Here is a 27,269-nt window from a genome sequence, read left to right on the forward strand (position 1 = left end):
CCTGCCCATCTGACTACTGGAGCACACATGCACCATGCTCTCAAGGACAGGCTGATGTCATCTTGAGAACTCATTCTGGGTAATAAATCAGAATCCTTCAAGGGGAAGAAAGACAAATGGGGTTCTGGGTGTTTTTCTCACAAAAGACGGGAAAGCAGCCCTCTGGTACACCATGTAAATCATAGTGAGTGAGACAGAATATGGAAAGACATACAGAGTTCAGGATTCCCACCCATGCTACGAGCTGAGGCTGAGCTGAGCTTCAATAAAATGAACTCAGCTTACCAGGAAGGCTCAAGGTAAATCCAAGGAAGGACTGAGTGTAGCCACAGTGAGGAGGAAAAGCAAAGGAATTCTTTGATGATAGAGACAGGTTCTTAGATCATTTTTACCCTAAGGACTCAGAAAAACAGAGCAGTGGGAGGAAGTCCTCCCGTCTTCACTGAGTGGTGTGTGGCAACAGGTAGAATGCCCAAAAAATCCTAAGCAGAAAATTAGTTCATTGATGTCTGTTTCCATTTAAAAAATACAAGATTCCTAGTTGCCTACTGAATATATTTTCTCTTTCTTCTTTAGTAAAAAAGCCTGAGTTTTCAGAGGGTGAGGTGGGGCACATAAGTTGCCTATCTAAAGCTTTTATTTCTCAACCTTCCTTGCTGTTAAGTTCTGGCGAATAGGATGTAAAGTCAAATTTATTTGGTGGAACATCTAGGAGATTTCCTTTTAAGAAAAACAGACAGATGGCAGCTCTCTTGTCTTCATAAGGTACAAAGGTAAGCGCTAAGGATGTCGGAGCAGAAAAGGTAGAAGCCTGTGTCTCTAACGATATCCTCTTGGCCACATAAAGACTCTGAATTGTCTTTTCTCAGGTTTCTTTTATAAGAAAGAATAAATTCCTAATTTGTTTGAACCACTGTGACAGGGTCTCTATTACTAGCAGGAGAAGCCAATTCCCAACTGATACAAAAGGGAAGCTGCTTATTTTTTTCTCAGTACGCAGGTAGTACATACGACGCAAAGAAGTGAATGTTCAAAGTATGAAGGAGGCCAATAAATACAAGGGAGACATTCTAAATCTATTGCATTCACCCCTTCAATGAGAATGTCTTAATATTTAATATCAAAGACCCTTTTGAGAAACTGTAGAAAGTTGTAGAAATCTCCTTAGGGAAATGCATATATATACTTCCGTATGAAGTCTCCACACACAATCTCAAGCATTTTATGGAATCAGTGAGGCCTATCCGCAAAGCCCTTGTTAGAGATTTCTGCACTGGGTTACAGTTACTTTAAAAGACAGAAAAGAAGGGACTAGATCTGGCTGGACTAATAGACTGTGCATTCAGGGTCTTTTACCCAGGAAGTCTCATGACTAGACTGAGTTACCTGGGTAGTCATACATCTTCCTAGGAGCTTTCTGAGAGAGCAACCTAAATCTTTTGGACTTGAAATGAGGTAATAAGACTGTTTTCTTCAGTAGAAATAAGAGGTCTAAGATCTGGTAGGACTCAGGGACAGTCCAGGCCATCACATGAGACTTCAAGAGGCTTCTGAGGCTAGCTGTAGCCCAGTGTTAAAACAAAAAATGTACAAAGAGCAGATTTACTCTGCAAAACTGAGCAAAGGATATTAGGAAGTGCTTCAGGATTGAATGGGGACCATGTTTAAGGAAGTACCTACTTCTGCTTATTGGATTTGAGTAGATTCTGAGTAGTTTTACAGGACTTTATATGTTTGTGTGACACACTGACAAGACATTCTGAATAGTTGGTTCATTAACAAAAATGTAACAAGATATTTTACTTATAGCACAGCTGTTCCAATGTTTGGGCATTCCATTTCAAACTGCTATGAGCTGATCTAGTCCAAAGAGGCTTTACTGAAAAAAAAGTTGTAGTACACAGTGTCCATTGGTGAATTTGCGTAAATAGTGTTTTGTGCATTTTGTCTGATGGCAAGGACATATATTTGGAAGCTGTTTTGGTTTGATTTTCCAACAGAGTAATCCTTCCCTCACAAATGTTAATTGGATGATGCCACAGAATAGGCCTAATCCAGTTGTGAACATGTGTGAGTCCTATCATATTAATCCCCAATTGGGAAAAAGTGTGTAACTCGTTTCTTTAGATCTTTATCATACATGATTTCTTCTTGAATTATTTACATATCTTTCACTCTTTTTCAAAAACAAGATAAAACAAACAAAAAAACAAAACCCCAGAAACAAAAAATAAATGCCTTGATTTGTTCATTTCAACCTCCAAGATTACACAAGGAACATAATAACAGTGTTTGTGGAGCATTTTCTCATATTTTAATAGTAAATTAGAATATTCTGGGGCAGTTCTTGCATTTCAATGTGATAAGAATCACCTGTGGAGTATGTTAAAATGCAAATACCAAGGCCCCTCTGGACTCATTCAGGGGCCCATGCTGCGTTGGTAGCTATTGTGCTTTTTCTTTTTCTTTTTAATTATACTTTAAGTTCTAGGGTACATGTGCACAACGTGCAGGTTTGTTACATATGTACACATGTGCCATGTTGGTTTGCTGCACCCATTAACTCGTCATTTACATTAGGTATATCCCCTAATGCTATCCCTTCCCTCTCCCCCCACCCGAGGACAGGCCCTGGTGTGTGATGTTCCCCACCTTGTGTCGAAGTGTTCTCATTGTTCAGTTCCCACCTATGAGTGAGAACACGTGGTGTTTGGTTTTCTGTCCTTGTGATAGTTTGCTCAGAATGATAGTTTCCAGTTTTATGCATGTCCCTACAAACGACATGAACTCATCCTTTTTTATGGCTGCATAGTATTCCATGGTGTATATGTGCCACATTTTCTTAACCCAGTCTATCATTGATGGACATTTGGATGGGTTCCAAGTCTTTGCTATTGTGAATAGTGCCTCAGTAAACATACGTGTGCATGTGTTTTTATAGCAGCATGATTTATAATCCTTTGGGTATATACCCAGTAATGGGATGGCTGGGTCAAATGGTATTTCTAGTTCTAGATCCTTGAGGAATCACCACACTGTCTTCCACAATGGTTGAACTGGTTTACAGTCCCACCAACAGTGTAAAAGTGTTCCTATTTCTCTACATCCTCTCCAACACCTGTTGTTTCCTGACTTTTTAGTGATTGCCATTCTAACTGGTATGAGATGGTATCTCATTGTGGTTTTGATTTGTATTTCTTTGATGATAAGTGATGATGAGCACTTTTTCATGTGTCTGTTGGTTGCATAAATGTCTTCTTTTGAGAAGTGTCTGTCCATGTCCTTTGCCTACTTTTTGATGGGGTTGTTTGATTTTTTTCTTGTAAATTTGTTTAAGTTCTTTGTAGATTCTGGATGTTAGCCCTTTGTCAGATGGGTAGATTGTAAAAATTTTCTCCCATTCTGTAGGTTGCCTGTTCACACTGATGGTAGTTTCTTTTGCTGTACAGAAGCTCTTTAGTTTAATTAGATCCCATTTGTCAATTTTGGCTTTTGTTGCCATTGCTTTTGGTGTTTTAGTCATGAAGTCCTTGCCCATGCCTATGTCCTGAATGGTATTTCCTAGGTTTTCTTCTAGGGTTTTTATGATTTTAGGTCTAACATTTAAGTCTTTAATCCATCTTGAATTAATTTTTGTATAAGGTGTAAGGAAGGGATCCAGTTTCAGCTTTCTACATATGGCTAGCCAGTTTTCCCAGCACCATTTATTAAATAGGGAATCCTTCCCCATTTCTTGTTTTTGTCAGTTTTGTCAAAGATCAGATGGCTGTAGATGTGTGGTATTATTTCTGAGGGCTCTGTTCTGTTCCATTGGGCTATTGTGCTTTAAAACACACAATCTAAGTTTTATAGAGCTGAAATTTCTTTTGATAAAAGGGCAAGATTATTTGCTTATTTTATTTCTTTCCATTTGAAGACTATACAAATACTTTGAAACAATATTGTATTGAACAGTAATGGGAATAGTGACATCAGGAAGAAAGTAGGAGGGAAAAACCTTGGTTCTCGTAGCCACTGTACCCTGAGTGGGATATAAAGTTACATCTGACAACCCATGAGGTGATGTCCATGCCTGGAACATAACTGACCATCAATCACCGGAGTGAGTTCTAAGGGACCCCATCATTTCTATGGTGCCTCCTAAATGCTGTGTCACCTTAGGATTTGAAAACACCCTTTTCTTCTTAGACTATTCATGTGATTATAGAATTGATGACAATATCAGGAAGAGAAACTTTTAAGCCCTTCTCAGATGCTGTTCTATCTGCTTCATGTCATAAGCCTACAGATGGTCCTCCCTTTAGGAGACATTGAACAGTCTTGTTTTACAATGTTAGGAATTATAATATTTTCAATGTGCTGCTCTAAAAGTGCCATTTATGTTTATAATATACTGTCCTTTAACCTAGAAGTATGTATCATGTAAACCACAGATGTCTATTTTTTATATTTATGCGGAGGGTCTAGTTACTATCTGCTTTCACTAAACCTCCGTGTGCAAGGAAAGCTTTTCCTCTCTCTGACTCCATGTGTTGAGAGGCAGGCAAAGCTGGGTGGAGCAACCAGGCTACTTCTGAGAGGGGGTTATCCTGAGATGGGGTGGGCTAGTCTGGAGTCAACTGGGTTAGAAAGGGAAAGGTCAAAACAGCAGAAGTCCAATACATCAATCTTCAGGGAAAGATGAGGTGTGGATAGTCAGGAAAAAGAGAAGGAGAAAGGCCCACATAAAAGCACTGGGAACTGATAAGAAAGGTGAAAAAGAAGCAATAGAGTCCAGACTATTTTTCATGAATGGGTCCAGGGTTCTTAAATTTCATTTTTGGTAGCATAAAATTTCATTTTCCTGACAAGACAAGCCTCTGTGAGTCACATTTTGGGTAATCATTCAAGGTGCCTGACCCTTTCAACTACCTCCAAACACAGGATCTGTAGTAACACTGGAGTCTCATTTATTTGCAGAGAGTCTTAAGGGCATCTAAAGGGAGCTCACTCCACATCTCATTTCCTCATGTGATTTTGTTACAGCTTCTCTGTTTATTTCAGCCACCTTTGAAGGCACTGAATGGTACCATCATCCCAATGCCATTGCCTACCGTGGGGCACAGATGCCCTTGCCTAGGATGGAGCCCCCTCGAGGCCCTTCAAGCAGCCCGTCCTCAGGGTGCGAGGGCAGAGTGTCTTTCCCCAGAGCCCTCAAAGTGAGAATGCTGCTGTGTCCAACCTGACACGGGGATAGCAGTTCTTCCTCCCAGCTGGCTGTCACACTTTGTCTCTAGGCCCCAAACAGTGTGGCTCCTGTCTCACAGAATTCCTCAGGAAAACACTTTTTTTCTGTCTTTCTCTACAGAGCTCAGAAATGAATCCATGGGGCTGAGATGAGGAACTAGAACCCACGGCACATACCATGGTATTCTATCTAGTCTTCTTCCTCTAAAAGCCCACTCCCATTTTCTGGTTCTTCAGACTCAAACCTTCATGCAAACCAACTCCTGGGATGAGCTCCACTGGTGCATTAATCATGCCTGGTATTATGTCTGGAATGTATTCCTTCCGGTGGGTTCTTGGTCTTGCTGACTTCAAGAATGAAGCTGCGGACCCTTGTGGTGAGTGTTACAGTTCTTAAAAATAGTGTGTCCAGAGTTTGTTCCTTCAGATGCTCAGATGTGTCTGGAGTTTCTTCCTTCTGGTGTTTCTTCCTTCTGGTCTCACTGACCTCAGGAGTGAAGCTGCAGACCTTTGCAGTGAGTGTTACAGCTCTTAAAGGTGGCGTGTCCGCCGGAGTTTTTTGTTCCTCCCAGTGGGTTCGTGGTCTCGCTGACTTCAGGAGTGAGGCTGCAGACCTTAGCAGTGAGTGTTACGGCTCATAAATGTAGCGTGTCCGGAGTTGTTTGTCCCTCCTGGTGGGTTCGTGGTCTCACTGACTTCAGGAATGAAGCCTCAGACCCTTGCGGTGCATGTTACAGCTCATAAAGGTAGTGTGGCCCTGAAGAGTGAGCAGCAGCAAGATTTATTATGAAGAGCCAAAGAACAAAGCTTCCACAGTGTGGAAGGTGACCCAAATGGGTTTCTGTGGCTGGCTTGGGTGGCCAGCTTTTATTCCCTTATTTGTCCCCACCCCCATCCTGCTGATTGGTCTATTTTACAGAGTACCGATTGGTCCATTTTACAGAGTGCTGATGGGTCCGTTTTTACAGAGTGCTGATTGGTGCATTTACAAACCTTTAGCTAGACACAGAGCGCTGATTGGTGCGTTTTTACAGAGTGCTGATTGGTGCATTTACAAACCTTTAACTAGACACAGAGCACTGATTGGTGTGTTTACAATCCTCTATCTAGACAGAAAAGTTCTCCAAGTCCCCACCTGATGCAGAAGCCCAGCTGGCTTCACCTCTCAGTATGTCTGCATCTCACTAGGCAGAAAGGCCTCTCTGCTTCTGGGGTCCGCTTCTTAATGCAGTCATTTGTTGGCCTGGTTTAAAGCCTCAGTACCTATGTGGGCAGTGTAGGACACCTTGTGCGTGCTACCCTATACACAGGTAGCGTTTCAGTATTTGTTGCTTTCTCAGAAGACTAGGAAACCACTGAAGTAAGCAGCGGCATTAACCTCAAAGGTGGGGGGGTCACATGGTTCTCATATTATAGCTAATATGTATTTGCAAAATAGTTCTAAATCTCAGGACCTGTGATATTTTCTGCACAAATTCCACAGTTTAGTTGTGAGCCCCTAAGAGTGAACCTGTTGTCTGACATCCTCAGTAGGTCCCAAATGACTTTTAGTTCGAAATAGTAAAATTGGATAATTAAACTCTGTGACTACTAATTACCTCTCTGCCTGAACAGAGCCTGCTCTAAACAGCATTATGCGGTGGATGAGGTTCTGGTCTCATGGCACCAGCAGTTCACACCCTTCTGTGCTTCTACCCCCACCTCACCTTATCTAGGGAGCCCTCTGTCCCTTGGGGGAAGTAAAGGCCAGAAGCACTGTGGCCAGAGATAAGGATCTGGGGTCAGAAAACCATTTCAAAGTATAGCCTTGCCACCTATTAGCTGTATGACCCTGAGGGTTCCTTAACATCTATAAGCCTCAGTTTCCTTATCTGACAAATGGAAATAACCTCAAAATGCTAGCATGAATGTCAAATGAGATAGTTCTGCCACCTAGTTAAGACTTGGTTAAAGAAAGCTGTTCTTGTTCTTGGTTTTCCCTTGTGTGGTTCTCCCTCCCAAGATGTCCCATGTCCCACACACATCCTCTCCCTCCCTGCATGTGAAACCTGCTATCAGAAAAGCATTAAAAAAAAACCCCAAATTTCATCATAGCTGCTAAGTGCATTAGGGGAAGGAGATAGCACAGTTGTGGTACATGGTGGCATTTAAATACTTTGAGTCAGTTAAGGTACGTGTGAGGGATCTGCAGACTATATTTTTCTGAAAGTGTTTGCGTGATTAAATGAAAGAAGGCTAAAAGCTTTCCCTTCATTCAACAAACCTTCATTGAGCACCAACTGAGTGTGAAGCACTGTGCTAAGCACACCATATATGTACGGTAGCATTAAAAGCTGATACTGTCTCTGCACTCTTGGAACTTTGAATCTTACAAATTAAAAGAAGGCTAATAGTGGAATGTTAAACACTGGCAACTGTGTAGGGTGGGAAAGTAAACTTTAGGCATCTTCATGTTCACAAATTACTACATTCCATTTTATAGTTTGGTGGGAATGAGGGATAAGAGAGTTTTAGGGGAACTAGGAGATTGGGAGTAATGATGGTAAATATGGATTAAAACATAAAAAAATTAAATAGATAATTTAATTTCTAAGTAAAAGAGCATTCTAATAGGTTGAAAATATCACATACAAGCAGCTCTAAGATCAAATGACCTCTTGGTTGAGATTCGAGATTGCAGACTAGTTCCCTAAAGCAGCTGAGGCTCAAGTTCAGTAAAATACCCATTTATGGCTTGACTAAGCACTAGGATCATTCCATAAAAGTAGATATCCTAGAAAAGTGGAAATTGGCTATTTTCTTAATAATTTTATTGAAAAAAGTTATCTTCTTCAACAATCAAAAGAATATACTTCTATTTCCCTCTATTAATAAGTTAGAAAATACAGAAAGCTAATATAATTACAAAAAATCTTACAAAATTATTTAAAGCTTTACTAGGTGCTTTGCATAAGACTACTACATTTCACCTAAAATGAAATCCCAAAAAGAGATTATATAAAAACAAAATTTTCTTATAAATTAAACAAAATATTTGAAACTTTTGAAGGGCTACTAAATCTCATACAATATATAGTTTAAGTATTCTCCAAATCTGTTAATTTTTTAAAGGATTTAGAACACATAAGTACTAACAGCGCCTTCTCCTGTGGTGCTTATGTGGCACTGTGATAGGAGCACTTAAAGAGATTTTTTTCTTTCAGTCCCATTTAATCCTCAACATCACTCTGTGATGTGGCTTTTATGCTCATTTTATTCATAGGAAACTGAGGCTTAGAGAGTTAATGTCATTTACTGGCAGGCAGAAGAACCAGTATTGGAATTTCCAGCCCTGTCCTTTTTCCACTAAACCAAGTGGCGGCACACAAATCTCTATGGGAGACAGTCCTGGCAGCTTAGATTTTGCCTTTTATCTGAAAACGGCTTATGATTTATTTTCTGATTTAGAATCTGAAAAGGATGTAGATTAAGTTATTTTATAAAAACAATTAGCCAACTCTTGAAGCAAATTTGAATCACATTTTTATGACAAAACTACAAAACCTCATAATAATCTGACCCTTAGATTGCAAGAAAAAAAGGAGAGGAAGGGTGGGCAAAGGACAGCAGGGAAAGGGAAGAATAATCAGGCTTTGGTGCAGCTGAGGAGAGTAAGAGATGGATTCCTATGAGAAAGTCTCACATGAATGAGAGCCACTCATGCCTGGGTCTTCAGGACCTGGTTACCTGCCTAATGTAGGCTCCCACAGGGCCCATGGACTTTTATACTAGCAATGCTATTAGGATGGTATCAGTACTGTTTATGCTGGGAAGAGAGTGGGCATTAAAGATCAGGTACCTCCTATAGCAAGAGGCTCACTGAAATATAATACTTTGTATTCAGACTCATACACAGACGAAAACAACTAAACATTGTAAGATTTTTGGATGTTTCCTGGAAGTATATGGCCTTTTCTTTCAAGTATGTGCCGACAATCATCTGTTAGTTTCCACTTCTGTTCAATGCAGAAAACAACGTGAGAGGCCAGTTTCACCTTTGATATAAGTTCTAGACCTTAGATGAGAAACGTGGAGATGTACACTCTATCACAAAAGACTTCTTTGCTGAGTTGAGGTGATCTTTCTGGAGGGTGGGAGGTCAATCCAGGTCATCATGGAAGTGAGAATCCAAGGATGGGACAGTGTGGCTAAATGTACTTTTCATTCCTTCTTTTGGATGTGATTAGGGTCATGGGCCCTAGAGTCCAAAGGTCTGGGTTTGAATCCCAACTTTGCCAATTCCCAGCTGTGTGACCTTGGGCAAGTTACTTAATCACCCTATGCCAGGGTTTGTTAAAAAGTAATGTGCTAAATAGGGATAATAGTAATACACGGGCATGTAGTGGGGGTTATAAATGATGATTTCTATAAGCCATTCAGTACATAGTAAGCTTTTAAGAAATGTTAATTGTTATAGGCTAATTAATTCTTAAATGAATATTGATTAATCTCCTAATACGAAGTATATCTTGTCACTCAGGAGTTTAAGAAAATAAATCATTTATTCTCTGTAATTTAGGTCAGAAAATCTAAGGAAATATATAGGTTGAAAGCCTGCTAACCACAATTCCATAATGAGAGGGCTCATGTCCTTTTCATGCGGCAATTCTAAAGCTGGAATTGGTGGGGGTTGCCTCTTGGAAGAGGTTTCAGGGATTGAGTCTCTAGAAAGGGATCTAGCTCCTGGTAGAAAGATTTAGGAAATTTAGCTGTTAGTTCTATTCATGAGGCTGGAACCAGGCATTACAGAACTGCTTACAAAGCAGAACGGTTTCTGATATTTCTGGGAGTCAGAAGTTGTGCAAGTGTGTGTGTCTATGTGGGTGTGGGTAGGTAAAGGGAGGAGGGATAGATGAGGGAGGTTTAAGAACAAAGTGAGTTGAGGTGAGGCAATTCGTCTACAAGAACCACAAAATTTTATGTGGGGTGGAGAAGATGGGGAGAATCTAACAAATCTAGGCTCACTGGGGTTTTGTTTGTACATTTATCGTGCAATTCCTCCAGCCTTTTGAATTTTCATTTAAGATGTTCCTGGCCCTTTAGGTGCACCAAGGTGGCATATGAAGAAGAGAGTTCAAGCTCTTCCTGAAAGCAGACCCACCAGGAATAGAGAGACTCTGCATATCATTACGAATCTGGAATGAAAGGGCAGACAGCATATGTTTTTATATTGCAAAGAAGCATTATCTCTTTTGCTTTCAATTAGAAATTGTTTCTAATAATCAAGTTTTCTAAATAGTCACTTGTACCTTAACATACCTAGCAAAGCAGTGCCCTAACACAACCAAGGATTTATTATACTCTCATTTTTTGACTGCTTTTATAACACAGAGAATGGCAAAAAGTTTAAAAAGTGTTTCTATTATATAAATATAATTAATAAACTGGCAAAAATTCAAACAATTTAGAAATTAATTAATAATGAATTTAAAATTTATTGCATATGTCTGTGGACTTTTACCACATTTGGTTACACACTAACTCTATGATTGGTTTTGCAAAGGAATTATCTGTCAAACTAATATTAATACTTATTGAGCACCTACTGTGTGCCAGGCACTTTGCTAGAAGCTTACCCTAAAGGAATCAGTAAGATAAAAATAGTTTCTATCCTCAAGGAGTCTATCAGAGAACAGAAATCTTATAATAAGTGAACGTGTAGTAAAAACATATATTAGGTTGGCTGGGCGTGGTGGCTCATGCCTGTAATCCTAGCACTTTGGGAGGTTGAGGCAGGTGGATCACGAGGTCAGAAGTTCAAGACCAGCTTGGCCAACATGGTGAAACCCTGTCTCTACTAAAAATACAAAAATTAGCTGAGCGTGATGGCAGGCGCCTGTATCCCAGCTACTTGGGAGGCTGAGGCAGAGAATTGCTTGAACCCGGGAGGTGGAGTTTGCAGTGAGCCAAGATTGCGCCACTGCACTCCAGCCTGGGTGACAAGAGTGAAACTCCATCTCAAAAAAAATATATATATATATTAAAATAATATATATAATATATAATATATAATATAATTTATATAATGTAACATATAAATATTATATAATATAAATGTATTATATAATTTATATTATATAATATATAATATATATTATAATTTATATAATATAATATATAAATAATAATATATATTTTATTATATAATTTAGGTATATAATTTATATATAATTATATATAAAAATATATAATATATAAATATATATTATATTATATTATTTATATAATATATAATATAAATTATATGATATAATATATAATATATGATATAAATATATTATGTAATATTTATATATTATATATTATATAAAAATATAAAATTTAGTTATAATATATAATATATATTATAAAATATTCTCTCTCTCTCTCTCTCTCTCTCTCTCTCTACATATATATATATATATATATATATATATATATATATATATATATTTGGTCAAAAGAAAGGATCATTCCTGCTCTAAGATGGCTGACTAGATGCAGCCAGGAGGAACATCTCCTACAGAGGGACCAGATCACTGGGAAGAATGGCACACTCCTAGCAGATCTTCAGAGGGACGGCATTGAGATTGTACAGAAAGAAGACACAAATGCTGGGCTGAAGCAAGAGGAAGCTGGAAATGCTGCACGGGGCTACCACGCATTGGCTTTCATTCCTGGCCCCCAGTGATTCCTGCCAAAAGGGTGAGTTGAATAGGCAAGGAGCTACCCGTGCTCTCCACAGGCCTCTGGAATCCTGGCAGGAGACCTATTGATCACCACCAGGGGTGGTGGGGAGAGCTGCTTTGAGAAGTGGTAGGGCCAGAACTCCAGCCAGTGCAGAGCCCAGAGGGTTTGGTGTGGGAGTGTCTATAGCGGTGCACAGCCAGGGATGCCCATGCCCCTCGGTTCTATTGGCTCCCAAAGGAGACTTTAGCCCTTAGGATAACTGTTGGATGTGAACTCTGCAGGGTGGTCTTACCCATGAGATGGGGCTAGTCCAACCTGAGCAACCCTCGGCCTGCTGGCCTCTCTGGGGCCCAGAAGCTTGGCTGTGTCTGCTTGAATTGGAGCCCTCAGACACACTCTGGGGACCCATGTCATAGCTGTTGCACTGGAGGACCACCCAAGACCAGCAGAGTGCTCCAGCAGAGCTGTGCCCACTGGACACACACTAGCTCACCTGTGCCCAGCCCCCCACTGCACTTCCCCATGGTGCTTTGCCTGAACATGTTCACCCACGGCCAGCCACCCCCATTGCTTTGCTGGCACATGCATGCCTGGGTGGACCTTGTCTTCCCTTCTCTGCCAGTACATGTGCATGTGCACCCTGCTGTGTCACTGCTGCTGGTGTGAGTGTGCCCTGTCCCCATTCAACCCATCTGGGATGGTTAATACTGAGTGTCAACTTGATTGGATTGAAGGATACAAAGTGTTGATCCTGGCTGTGTCTGCGAGGGTGTTGCCAAAGGGAATTAACATTTGAGTCAGTGGGCTGGGAAAGGCAGACCCACCCTTAATCTGGGTGAGCACCATCTAATCAGCTACCAGCGTGGCTAGAACATAAGCAGGCAGAAAAATGTGAAAAGAGGGACTGGCCTAGCCTCCCAGCCTACATTTTTCTCCCATGCTGGATGCTTTCTGCCCTTGAACATTGAACTCCAGGCCCTTCAGGTTTGGCACTCTGACTGGCTCTCCTTGCTTCTCAGCCTGCAGATGGCCTATTGTGGGACCTTGTGATCATGTGAGTTAATACTTAATAAACTCCTCTCTCTTTCTCTTTTTATATATATATATATATATATATATATATATATAGGAGAATATATTCTCCATTAGTTCTGTCCCTCTAGAGAACCCTAACACACCACCTTCCTGTCATTGCCATTGGAGCACTGACAGACACGGAGCCTGCCAGCCCCACCAGTGCCCCACCCCTGCACTGACACTGCTCCTGGCATGAAACTAGGTACAAAAACAGCAGACTTGCCCCCAGCCTGAGTATCCACCACCACCAGAATGAATGCACAGAGGGCACACACAGTCCTGTGCTCACCAGCACCCTGCCCCCCTGCTAACACCACGACCAGCTCAAAAGTGTGCACAGTTGCCAGCAGGGGTGCCCTGTCCCCCCAAGCTGTACTGCCACCACTGTTGCTATGAACACCTGCAAAGAGGCTGGCACCCCAGTGCCTACTAGCACCCTGCTCCAGCTGATATATGTGTACCCCACCACACTGCCATTGCCACTGCTGCTGGTATTTATGAATGAGGACAAATCCCACTGCCACTGCCCTACAAAGTGCTTTGGGTGACACCACTCATTGGAGTGTTGTGACCAGTGGTCTGTGAATACCTCAGGCCCTCCAGTACAGCAGGCTTCTAACCTCCAGGAGTCAGAGAACAAAGCCAGGGCTCTATACAAGTCCCCCAGAATTAGAGCACATAGTCCAGGAGTCACCTGCTGAACCATGACCCCCTAAAATCTTCCAGAAATGAAGGCAGTCAACTGAACCCGCAATCAAACCCCCAAGGTCATCAAAGAAAAGAAAAGGAAAAAAAACCCTTCTAAAGGTCAGCAACTTCAAAGATTGAAAAAACATGAGCCCACAAATATGAAAAAGAACCAGCACAAGACTTCTGACAACTCAAAAAGCCAGAGCGCCTTCCTTCAAATGACTGCATTAGTTCTTAATCAAGGGTTCTTAATCAGGCTGAGATGGCTGAAATGACAGAAATAGAATTTAGAATATGGTAAGGAATTAAAATAATTGAGATAAAGGAAAACGTTTAAACCCATTCTAAGGAAGCTAAGAATCTCAATAAAATGATACAGAAACTGACAGACAAAGTAGCCAGTATGAAAAGAATGTAAATGACCTGATGGAGTCAAAAAACACACTGCAGGAATTTCATAATGCAATTACAAGTATTAACAGCAGAACAGATCAAGCTGAGGAAAGAATCTCAGAACTTGAAGAATGGCTTTCTGAAATAAAACAGTCAGACAAGGTAAAATTTAAAAGAATGAAAAGGAATGAACAAAACCGCTGAGAAATGTGGGATTATGTAAAGAAACCAAATCTACGACTCACTGGTGTTCCTGAAAGAGATGAAGAAAATGGAAGTAACCTGAAGAACATATTTTAGGATATCATTTATGAGAACTTCCCCAACCTAGCTTGAGAGGCCAACATTTAAATTCAGGAAATGCAGAGAACCTTTGCAAAATACTTCACAAGAAGCATCCCCAAGACACATAATTATCACGTTCTCCAAGGTCACATGAAAGAAAAAAATGTTAAAGACAGCTAGAGAGAAAGGGCAGGTCACTTATAAAGGGATGCCCATCAGACTAACGATGGACCTCTCAGCAGAAGTCTTACAAGCCAGAAGAAATTGAGGGCCTTTATTCTTTATTCAACATTCTTTTTTTTTGAGATAGAGTCTCGCTCTGTCGCCCAGGCTGGAGTGCAGTGGCACGATCTTGGCTCACTGCAAGCTCCGCCTCCTGGGTTCACGCCATTCTTCTGCCTCAGCCTCCTGAATAGCTGGGACTACAGGGGCCCCTCACCATGCCCGGCTAATTTTTGTATTTTTAGTAGAGACGGGGTTTCACCATGTTAACTAGGATGGTCTTGATCTCCTGACCTCATGATCCACATTCCAACAAAGAATTTCATATCTGGCTAAACTTAGCTTCATAAGCAAAGGAGAAATAAGATCCTATTCAGACTAGCAAATGTTGAGAGAATTTGTTACTACCAGATCTTCCTTACAAGAGCTTCTCACACAGGCACTGTATATGGAAACAAAAGACTATTACCAGGTACTACCAAAACACACTTAACTACACAGACCAGTGGCATTTTAAAGTAACCACACAAACAAGTTGGCATGATAACCACCTAACACCGTGATGACAGGATCTAATTCACACATATCAATATTAACCTTGAATGTAATCAGGCTAAAGGCCAATTAAAAGGCACAGCATGATAAGCTGGATAAAGAAGCAAGATCCAATGGTATGTTGTCTTCAAGAGACCCATCTCATATGCAATGACATCCATAGGCTCAAAATAAAGGTATGAAGAAAAATCTACAAAGCAAATGGAAAACAGAAAAAAGCAGGGGTTGCAATCTTAATTTCAGAAAAAAAAAAAGGATTTAAAACCAAAAAAGGTCACTGTATAATGGTAAAGGGTTAAATTCAACAAGAAGAGCTAACTATCCTAAAGATATCTGCACCCAACACAGGAGCACCCAGATTCATAAAGCAAATTCTTAGAGACCTTCAAAGAGACTTAGATTCCCATACAATAATAGTGGGAGACTTCAATACCCCACTGGCAGTATTAGATTATAGAAGCAGAAAATTACCAAAGGTATTCAGGACCTGAACTCAACACTGAATCAAAAAGACTTGATTGAAATCTACAGAACTCTGTACTCAAAATACAACAGAATGTACATTCTTCTCCTTGCCACATGGCACATACTCTAAAATTGACCACACAATTGGACATAAAACAGTCCTCAGCAAATGCAAAGGAAGTGAAAGTATACCAACTACCCTCTTGGACAATGGCACAATAAAAATAGAAATTAAGAATAAGAAAATTACTCAACACCATACAATTACATGGAAATTTAACAACCGGTTCCTGAATGACTTTTGGATAAATAATGAAATTAAGGCAAAAAAAATCAAGAAGTTTTTTGAAACGAATGAGACTAAAGATACAACATACAAGAATATCCGGGACACAGCTAAGGCAGTGTTAAGAAGAAAAATTAGTACTAAATGCCCACATCAAAAATTAGAAATATCTTAAATTAATAACCTAACATCACAACTAAAAGAACTAGAGAGGCAAGAGCTAACCAACCCCAAGCTAGTAGAAGACAAGAAATAACCAAAATCAGAGCTGAACTGAATGATTGAGACACAAAAAAATGCAAAAGATCAATGAGTCCAGAAGCTGTTTGTTTTAAATTAATAAGATAGATCACTAGCTAGACTAATTAAGAAGAAAAAAGAGAAGATCCAAATAAACATACTTAGAAATAACAAAGGGAATAGTACCACTGACCCCACAGAAATACAAATAATCATCAGAGACTACTATGAACACCTCTATGCACATAAGCTAGAAAATCTAGAAGAAATAGATAAATTCCTGGACACATACACTCTCCCAAGGCTGAACCAGGAAGAAATTGAATCCCTGAACAGACCAATACTGAAATTGAAACAGTAACAAGTAGCCTACTAACAAAAAAGGCCCAGGACCAGGTCCATTCACAGCCAAATTCTACCAGATGCACAAAGAAATGTTGGTACAATTCCTACTGAAACTATTCCAAAAAATTGAGAAGGAGGAACTCCTCCCCAGCCCATTCTATGGGGCATTATTCTGATACCAAAACCTGGTAGAGACACAACAACAAAAGAAACAAAACTTCAGGCCAATATCCTTTATGAACACGGAAGCAAAAATCCTCAAGAAACTACTTGCAAACTGAATCCAGCAGCACATCAAAAAGGTAATCCATCATGATCAAGTAGGCTTTATCCCTGGGATGCAAGGTTGATTCAACATACAGAAATCAGTAAACATGATTCATCACATAAAGAGAAATTAAAAAAAAAAAAAAAAACATGGTCATCTCAATAGATGCAGAAAAGGCTTTCAACAAAAGTAAAGTCTCACATTAAAAACTCTCAATAAACTAGGTATTAAAAGAATATACCTCAAAATAATAAGAGCCGTCTATGACAAACCCTTAGCCAATATCATACTGAATGAGCAAAACCAGGAAGCATTCCCTTTGAAAACTGGCAGAAGACAAGGATGCCCTCTTTCACTACTCCTCTTCAACATAGTATTAGAAGTCTTGGCCCCGGCAATCAGGCAAGAGAAAGAAATAAAGGACATCCAAATAGGAAGAGAGGAAGTCAAACTATTTTTGTTTGCCAATGACAGGATTTTATATCTAGAAAATTCCAGCGTCTTAGCCTAAAACCTCTTTCAGCTGATAAACAACTTCAGCAAGGTCTCAGGATACAGAATCAAGTGCATTAATCACTAGCATTCTTATATACCAACAACAGACAAGACAAAAGCCAAATCAGGAATGCTTTCCCATTCACAATTGCCACAAAAAGAATAAAATACCTAGGAATACAGGTAACCAGGGAGCTGAATGATCTCTACAATGAGAATTATGAAACACTGCTCAAAGAAATCAGAGATGAAACAAACAAATGGAAAAACATTCCATGCTCATGGATAGGAAGAATCAATATCATTAAAATAACCATACTGTCCAAAGCAATTTACAGATTCAATGCTATTCCTGTCAAACTCCCAATGATATTTTTCACAGAACCAGAAAAAACTATTTTAAAATTCATATGGAAAGAGCCCAAATAGTCAAGGAAATTCTAAGAAATCCTAAGCAAAAAGCAGGAGGGATCTTGCTACCCAATTTCAAACTATACTATAGGGCTACAGTGACCAAAAACAACATGGTACTGGTAAAAAACAGACACATAGACCAATGGAACAGAATAGAGAGCCCAGAAATAAGGCCACACACCTACAACCATCTGATCTTTGACAAAGCTGACAAAAACAAACAATGGGGAAAAGATTCCATATTCAAAAAATGGTGCTGGGATAACTGACTAGCCATATACAGAAGACTGAAACTAGAAACTGGACCCCTTCCTTACACCACATACAAAAATCATCTCAAGATGGGCTAAAGACTTAAATGTAAAACCCAAAACTGTATAATCCCTGGAAGACAACATAGGCAACACCATTCTGGACACAGGAATGGGCAAAGATTTCATGACGAAGATGCCAAGAGCAATCGTAACAAAAGCAAAAATTGGTAAGAAGGTTCTAAGAAAGCTAAAGAGCTTCTGCAGAGTAAAAGGATCTATCAACAGAGTAAACAGACAACCTACAGAATGGGAGGAAATTTTTGCAAAGTATTATCTGAGAAAAGTCTAATATCCAGCATCTGTAAAGAACTTAAACAAATTTAAAAGAAAAAAAAAGCATTAAAAAGTGGGCAGAGGACATGAACAGACACTTTTCAAAAGACAACGTACATGCAGCCAACAAGCATATGAAAAAAAGCTCAATATCACTGATCATTAGAGAAATGCAAATCAAAACCACAATGAGATACCATCTCACACTAGTCGGAATGGCTATTATTAAAAAGTCAAAAAATAACAGATGCTGGCTTATACACTTTTGGTGGGAGTGTAAAATAGTTCAACAATTTTGGAAAGCAGTGTGGCAATCCCTCAAATAGCTAAAAAAAGAACTACCATTCAACCCACCAATCCCATTACTGGGTGTATATCCAAAGGAATATAAATTGCTCTATCATAAAGGCACATGCATATGTATGCTCATTGCAGCACTATTTGTGATTGCAAAGTCATGGAATCAACCTAATTGCCCATTAGTGGTAGTCTGGATAATGAAAATGTGGTATATATACACCATGGAATAATATGCAGCCATAAAAAAGGATTAGATCATGTCCTTTACAGGAACATGGATGGAGCTGGAGGCCAGTATCCTTAGCAAACTAATGCAGGATCAGAAAAGCATATACCGCATGTTTGTACTTATAAGTGGGAGTTAAATAATGAGAATGCATGGACACAAAGAGAGGAACAACAGACATTGGGGCCTACTTGAGGGTGGAGGGTGGAGGGTGGAAGGAAGGAGAAGAGCAGAAAAAATAAATATCGGGTATTAGGTTTAGTGCTGGGGTGACAAAATAATCTATACAATAAACCCTCCTGACACTGGTTTATCTATATAACAAATCTGCACATGTACCCCGATCCTAAGAGTTAAAAAAAAATATATATATAAAAGATATATAAATATATGCAATATATATGAAGAAATAGTCAATATAAAAGTAATTATAATATATAAAATTACACATAATATTTAATATTTTCTTAAAATATAATATTACTTAGATAATTTCAAATTAAGATTAATTTGTGATGTCAATCATTTTTAGACAATCAATAAGACCAATTCTGATTATCTGAACTTTCTGATTGTTTGGATTTTGACCAAATGTGGGTTTATCACCCTTAATACTCATGTTTTAGAAGCAAATTTAGTCGATTACAAAAACTATCATAGTCTAGAGATAGCCGTAGGCAAGGCTGAGTGACAGAGGGGCTAAAGGAGGTTCCTGGATCTTTCTTTGGGCTTCAGATGTGACTGTAGAGAGCTCTTCCTGGGGAAAGCTGACGGGACCTGGGCAAGGATCCCAGCCCTCTGCTGGTCTCATAGGCTGAGTGACTGATTTAGAGTGCTTGGGGTCAGTATGAATTAGAGAGATTCAACTCATCTATTTGCTGAGCCAGCTCATCTATTGGCTCCATAGTGATGTGTATATTACTGACTTTTCTCAGTTTTACATGAGGCCCATTGAAGGCCTGTCCTGAAGTTCTGCCTTCAACAGTGCTAGTGTCATAACCACCGTGGAGAAGTTGAAGGTAGCATAGAGGTGAGTCTTCTCTGTATGAATTTTCTTCCCTATCCCCACTTTGAACATCTGGTCGAATTAGTGAAATGTTGGGTGTGAAGCAAGTGCCCCACCTTAACTCCTGGCTTTAATTGCATTATTACCATTAATTTATCCTACTTTATTATAGTAGATAGCTTCAAAATTGTGTTCCTGGCACAATCACTTTATTTGGTAAATCCCTCCTTGATTGACTTTTGTGGGAGTGGCCATTTTGTATAACATGATCCTGCTCCTTGGCTATATTTAATGGGTACATGGATAAGCACTTGACTACATAAGCAGGTACATAATACAAACTCGATCAATCATAGTCCCCCTTTTTTTTTTCTGGTTTTGGCTGTGGCTACAGGTGTTAATATTTGCATCAGAGATTGGTGATTGACTGACTCAAGCTAGGACAGTTACAGCCTTTCCTAGAACAGGCAGATAGAAACCCAGAGAGTTGAGCTGAAGCAATGGGATATAAAAACCCGGTTGCTGTGAATAGCTGTGTTTCCTGCCACGTGGAGAGAATCAGCCTGGGTGAACAAGAATGAAACTGACAAGCAGAGCAAAACAGAGACTGCAGTAAGATGTGAGTGTTACTTAAAGCCCTGGTTACAGTTGTCCTTAAGGTTGACCTGCATCTCTGCCCTTTCCAATGTGTCATGTGATTGCTTCAAATTAAAACACCTATTATTATTATTTTGCTTATGTTGGTTTAAGTTAGGTTTCTGCACAAATCTTTACCAGTTTTTCTTTTTTGTTTTAGTTTGATTTATGTTGCTATATTAAATGTATTTATTGTATGCCCCCTGAAATCTTTATGGAGCAAAGCAAGTTATAAGTCTACCAATCCGGTGGGGAAACACATATACCTTATACTGTGTGAGGACTAAAGAAGAGGTGGTAAGGGTAAAATCAGCAAGGAAAGTGAAAGTTGTGCTCAATTAACAATTTTAGTGAATGAGAAATCTTCTAATGGCCATTTTTAAAGTTAGAGACCTAAAGTTTGGAAAACTGACATTGTTCTCAAGTAGCACATTCTTGGAATACTTTCACTTCGATTTAACCCATTTTGAAAGGTATCTACATAGGCTATCCAGAAACAGTCTCTTTCATATTATAGACAGTCAGTAAATGTTTATTGAATGAACCCATGTAGTGTTTCTAGCTTTGAGGATCAGGATATTTCATTTAATTTACCACAGGTAAGCTATTTAACTTTCACAGCAGTTTCTCTTGTGTGAAATGGTTATTGAACTACAGAGGATTAAATTCAAATGAAATTTCAAAATTATTTCTGAACACCTATTGTTAATATCACTATTTCCATCTTTAGCTAGTGATCATTCTTTAAGAGTCTGAAGTGAAGCACTGGTTCAGCACCTGCCTCATTAGTCAGTTGCCTCACCTTGAATCTGCCTGACCTGGAAAGGAGGCTATGATGTGATCCATACAATACCTCCTACCTTAACCTTCAGAATATCATCAGGACCTGTTGCATCTCATTTTATTTTTGAATTTTTATTTGTAACTATTTGTAAAGATATTTGATGTCTTTTATTCTTCCGAAGAACCCAGGAAATCGTTACTTATTTTTCTTTTTTGAAACAGAGTCTCAATCTGTCTCCCAGGCTGGAGTGCAGTGGGCTGTCTCAGCTCACTGCAACCTCCACCTCTAGGGTTCAAGTGAATCTCCCACTTCATCCCCTCAAGTAGCTGGGACTACAAGTGTGCGCCACCACGCTCGGCTAATTTTTAAAAAATATTTTGTAGAGACAGGGTTTCGCCTGTATAAAGCTTTATACAGGGTCCAATGGAGCTACATGGTAATTACAAGATAGGATGGTAGAAATCTTCATGAGCCTATTTTTCCCATTTTGCTATTTCAACTTGCCAGGAATGGTTTTAGCATTGCTATTTCATTGTTCTCAACTATGCTTTTCTAAAAAGATTAAAATAATAAGAAAATGAAAGAATGAAACCTCCTGGAAGGAAATAAATAAATCATCATGGTGGCATCAAGCTTTAGTTTTCTTTTTGGGTTGTGCAAAGTATTGCATTTTTAAAAAGTAGGGAATAAGAGAAGTATGGAGATATATTTTGCAGTCTTTTTAAAGACTATTAAACACAGTTGAGGATTTAAAAATTTCCATTTTCTTCCCATAATGACAAAGAAAAAGAAGTTGATAGAGGAAAGTATTATTCAACGAAACAGAAAAAGAATGCAAAGAGATAGGTATCAGCTTCCTAGGCCATAATGATGACAGTAAATTGGTCACAGAAGGGAAATCTCAGGTATGAGTCCTCAGATGACAATATTCTGGGTATAATTTTTTCTCCCATACTTAAAAATCAATGAATGAACAATTCATTTCTAAATAAATAAAGAAAATATGGTATTCTCATCCAGTTAGTTATTCAACAGGAAATATTTTGCAGTAAGAACTTAAACCATTCTGTTTTGCTGAAAATATGTTAAGAGTATCTTTTATTGTTTCAAATCGTTTCAAAATTTATTCCATGTGATTTACTAGCAAATGAATTCTGAAGGCAGGTGTGTTTACAAAGGTTACTGGAAGGAAATACAAGATATAGAAATAAAAAATTAATTGAACTGATTATTTTAACTGGTGTTCATAAATCCAGAAATAACATTTTTGGCACTTATGGAGCAAAGAAAATGGCAGTCTTCATGCTGATGGCAGTGGTGGCCTGTCTGGAGCAGCCACTGCCATGATGCCAGCTGCAGTGAGGGAGGTGCAGCTGGGGCTGCGGACTCAGGCATCCCTGTATCCTTGGGGACTGGGAGCAGGCAGGAGCCCCACCCTCCCAGGTGCTGCTGCAGCTGCCCAAGCCATGGCTGCAGATCCTGGCATCTCTGTGCTTTCAGGGTCCCAGGAAGCCCCTCTTCCCCAACAGGCTCCTGCTGCCTAGCCTCTCCCCACTCCCGGCAGCCGGTCTGATCTTGAAGCAAAGTCGGGGCCCAGCCTGGGCACTGTGGCAACCTGGCTGGGTGTGCACAAGCTCAGGGCAGTGCTGACATGCCAGTGCCCTGCTGCCTTGGCCCCCTCCAGACCTTGGGCACCAACAAACACAAGAGGGAGGCCAAAGTGGGTACTGAGGGAAGCTCTGCACTGGCCTGCAGTTTCTCCTCAGCATGAACAGTCTGGGTGCCATGAACAGCAGTAGGAGGCAGACAGGCTCCTGGGCTGAAAGGGGCGGGTCCCCAGTGGAGCTTCACCTTCAAGCCAGAGAAAGCCTGAAGTCTGGGGGCCTGGCTGCCAGTCCCACAGACCAGGGTGGGAGCTGATAGTGCTTTTTCATGGGTCCACACATGGACCAATTAGCACATACTTCCTCTCCTCTGAAGTCCATAAAACCCCCAGATTCAGCCAGACTCAAAAAAGATGACAGGATGACCAGCTGCAGAGAGGAGCTACCCATTCTAGGGTCTCCTCTCTGCTGAAAGCAGAACACTCATCAGGACACCCTGGAGCTATCCACTGTGGGTCTCCTCTGAGCTGTTTTATCACTCAATAAAGCTCCTACTTTGCCTTGCTCAGCCTCCTTTGTCCATGTACCTCATTCTTCCTGGATGCAAGACAAGAACTTGGGACCCACCAAATGACAGGGTTAAAAGAGCTATAACACAGGGCTGAAACATGCCCCTTGCTGGCCACATTGTGGGCAATAAGAAATAAGAGCAGAGAGAAGGAGAGAAGAAATGCAACCCTTTGGGGAGATCAGACCTGGGAGCTCCCCAAGCCAGGGCTGTGGCACCCTCCTTGGGGCTCGGCAATTCCTGCTGTCTCCAAGCTTCTGGGCACCAGCACATTCCACAGTGCCAGTCGTGGAAGCTGCTTGCAGCATGCCTGGTCCAGGTACAGCCTTGCAGGGAGCCGACACCTGTGCTGGCTCCTGGACTTCCCTGCCCCCACAGCAGCCGGCATGCCTGGTTGTGCGCAGTGGCCGGACACCGCACTTACTCACACACCCATCACTGCTCTGCTCACCCTTGGCAGGCATGGGATCCAGGCCAGTAGCACCAGCTGAGTGCAGCCTGCCAGGCCGAGTGGGCCCAGCAGGCCCAAGCAAAACTTAAGCAAAGGCACCACCGGCCACAGAGATTTCTGGCTGGCGAAGCAATACCCTAAGAATCCTGTGACAATGCCAACACAATTCTGGTTTGTTAAAAATTTCAAATGTGTCACATTTTGATAAGGCCAAACAGAGCAGAACCATGAATATGCAAAGAGTTATTTGAAATCAGGAATCAATATTTACACTATGGATATGCTGCAGGCTCCTGTATGATAGGTTTGGTGATTAGTTGAATTTTAAAGACATTGTCCATTTTGGGTATAGATACCTTCAAAAGCAGGAAAAGATGGAAAATTTAAATTTGCTATGCTTAAATTCTTATTAACATTTCTAACTTTTTTTTTTTTTACTATCCCTTATTCTTCTATCAATCATTTGCAAAATGACTTAAAATATTTTTTAAAATATTTTAGAAAATTAAAAGGGGTTTTTGGCCCCAGATGGCAAATGGTGATTTTTTTTCCTGGTATAATGAAGGTAAATGAGCTCTACTTGATGTATTTCAGTAAGTATATCAATGTACATCAATAAGTGAATGGATAAAGGAATGACTAGACCCAATCAGTAAGAATGTGAGGTGACTTTCAAAAAGAATATACAATAAAAGAAAGCAAAATAGAAAGGAGATCAAAGTGAAGGAAAAACACTTTTTTATTTTCAATTTCAGTGCTTGAGAAATAGAGCCAAATATAGCTACTGGTTGTAGCAACTACTGCAGTCTTCTTAGCTACAGAGAAGCCATGACTGCTCCCGTGCTGCTCATCAACATTTCAAAGTTACAAAGTGAACCCAACTCCACGCCCAGTTCAGTTACAAAGTTGGAGACAGAGTTGTGCATACCTACAGGTATGTTATCTGAAAGAAGATATTATGAGAACACAGAGTCTTATGACTTTGAAAAAAATATATTACACATCAAAATGCAATGTTTAATGAGTCTGCTTTCTGTTCCTATAAGCCAACTCCAACCCACTGCTTTGCAACTTGAGCCTTTATTCTTTATGCAACACTTATACTTCATTTCTTGCTGCCTTCCCCTTCTCAGTTGACAGTTCCAGTTTCCACACAGGCAAAAACAAAAACAAAAACAAAAAACAAAAACAACAACAAAAATAGCTGCATTTAAATATATATTTAAAATTTATGATGTATATGGAAGGATGTTTATGGCAGCATTATTGATATTACTGATGAACTTAGGATAACTTTAATGACCGTAAATATGGGAAGGACTAAATAAAACACCGTACACTGATATTCTGGAATATTATAGAGCTACTAAAAATAATATAATACTGGTATTAAAGGCTATTCATGAGTATATTTCTGAGTAAAAAGAAGGAAGTTATAGAATAATATGTTTAATAAGATCCCATTAAAAAGAAGTGATCCTCTCTCTATAGGTATATTAAATGTATATTGCATGTATACAAACATATGCAATACACACATATATTTTATACACACATATATGTTATACAGTATATGTATTTGTATGTTTTAAAAGACTGGAAAGATACTTGTTGGATTTGTAAGTGATCATTCCAGGGGAGTGGGAATGGGGGTAATTTTTACTTTTAATTTTAAACATTTCTGTATTGTTTTTTCTTCTTTAACAAGGAGGTAATACATTAATAATTCAAAACATTTTTTTTAAAGGTAGAGCATATCTGCTATTGAGAGTGTACTTTATAAGTGATGTCCACTTTTTTTTCTCTTTTTCTCTCTCTCTCTCTCTTTTTTTTTTTTGTAGAGATGGGGTCTTGCTATGCTGCCCAGGCTGGTCTAAAATTCCTGTCCTCAAGCAGTCCTCCTGTCTTGGCCTCCCAAAGTGGTAAGATTACAGGCATGATCCACTACACCTGGCTGGATGTCCATTTTTATGTATTCTCTCTAAAAATGCATTATGTGTACAACTGGGTCTTCAGTATCTGACTTTTCATCCCAGGCTCATATGTTTCCTAGACTCTTAAACCTGCCATCGTCACTTCTGAAGCATAGAAAAGGCACAGAGCAATAAAATGATTTTAAAAAAAGGCATCATCCAAGTTCTTGATAGTGGTAAGTCAATAAACTAAATCATAATTAATATTTTGCTTAGCTACCGATGCAGTGATATCAAATTTTATTAAATATGATTAATTAAAATATTGTTGTAAATAAACACAAATCGCTGACCCCCTCAAAGTCTTTGCAGCGACTTTTGAGAAGTGCAGCTCCAAGACTGACTTGGGTTTTTCCACTCCCAGTCTCATCCTCTGACAGCCCAATTACTGGGAAACACAAAGCTGAATTTGAAATTATTTTATGGGGGCGATTTTTCTGTCCCCCTACTCCCACTTTCAACTCAATTAAGAATGCTTTCTTGTTTGGCGATTGCCTGATTGTAGGATATCTTCATGTAAACCCCCCCCCCTGAAATGGAATCATGGATAGATATGTTGTAACAAACTGTACATTCCCTGATGTTTGCTTTTTTCTAAAATGCGTTAGTTCTACCTTCTTTTAAAAAATTCATTAATTCGTTTATTTCTGCAAAGAGAGACTGCCTTTATCTAAGTCAACACACACACACACACACACACACACACACACACACACACACACACACACACACACGAATACCCAGGTATTCAGGCCCATGCAGTCAGTCATTTACTAAACCAATCTAGGCCGGAGAGACTGTCATCCTTCAGCTCTACAAAGGGGCTCAGTGTGTGCATCTTGCGCGGAATTAGTGCAGGCAAACAGTTCCTGGAAGGGTGAACAGCTAGCTCATGTGTAAAATGATCGTACATCAGTTCCCCAGCTGCCGCAGCCCAGCGCCGGAGCCGGAGAGGCCAGGGAAGAGCTTTCCCCCTAGCCAGCCAGGCAGAGACGCGGGAACATAAAACACATTCCAGCGGTTGGCATCTGGGCGCGCAGCTGCCAGGCGCAGCCACTGTGTGGCCGCCGGGGCTGCGGGGCGGGCGGGGGCAGAGCAGGTCCGGCGCCAGGCCTGCAGAAAGCGGCCTGCGGGCCAGTTTGGCTCTGCAGGCTGTGGCCTCATTACTGAGAGCAACAGTTTTATCTAGAAAGTGTGCTGCAGGGGGGTTTGGAATCCCCCTCTGGGGCGAGGGCTTGGGGAGTAGCTTTGGCACTCCCAAGGCTCTGGGGTCGGGGAGCATTCCATGTACCTTGGTGTTCATGACTCAGGCAAAAGGGAAACCCCAGAATTACCACAAAGCCATCCCAATCCTGGCTTGGCATCACCAATCAGCTAAAAGCAATGTTTTCATTTAGCATTTAGGAGTGCACGTTTGTATCTGTGTATGCGTATGCATATTTTTAAGAATGAATTCTACTCCCGA

The 27,269-nt window shown here is 40.1% G+C and overlaps 1 long non-coding RNA gene across 1 annotated transcript in view; it reads left to right on the forward strand.

The window, feature by feature from the left end:
• Positions 1-3,565: 3,565 nt before the first annotated feature.
• The window catches only part of LOC105475501 (uncharacterized), a 130,853-nt gene continuing 107,149 nt past the window's right edge, over positions 3,566-27,269 (forward strand). The window contains exons 1-7 of the long non-coding RNA XR_983404.2: positions 3,566-5,603; positions 11,709-11,949; positions 19,718-19,812; positions 20,183-20,407; positions 24,587-24,765; positions 25,673-25,753; positions 25,885-25,980. This is a non-coding gene — a long non-coding RNA (uncharacterized lncRNA). The remainder of the gene's footprint in view (positions 5,604-11,708; positions 11,950-19,717; positions 19,813-20,182; positions 20,408-24,586; positions 24,766-25,672; positions 25,754-25,884; positions 25,981-27,269) is intronic.

The sequence above is a fragment of the Macaca nemestrina genome, chromosome 4 (genome assembly GCF_043159975.1).
Source record: "Macaca nemestrina isolate mMacNem1 chromosome 4, mMacNem.hap1, whole genome shotgun sequence".
NCBI classification, from domain to species: domain Eukaryota; kingdom Metazoa; phylum Chordata; class Mammalia; order Primates; family Cercopithecidae; genus Macaca; species Macaca nemestrina.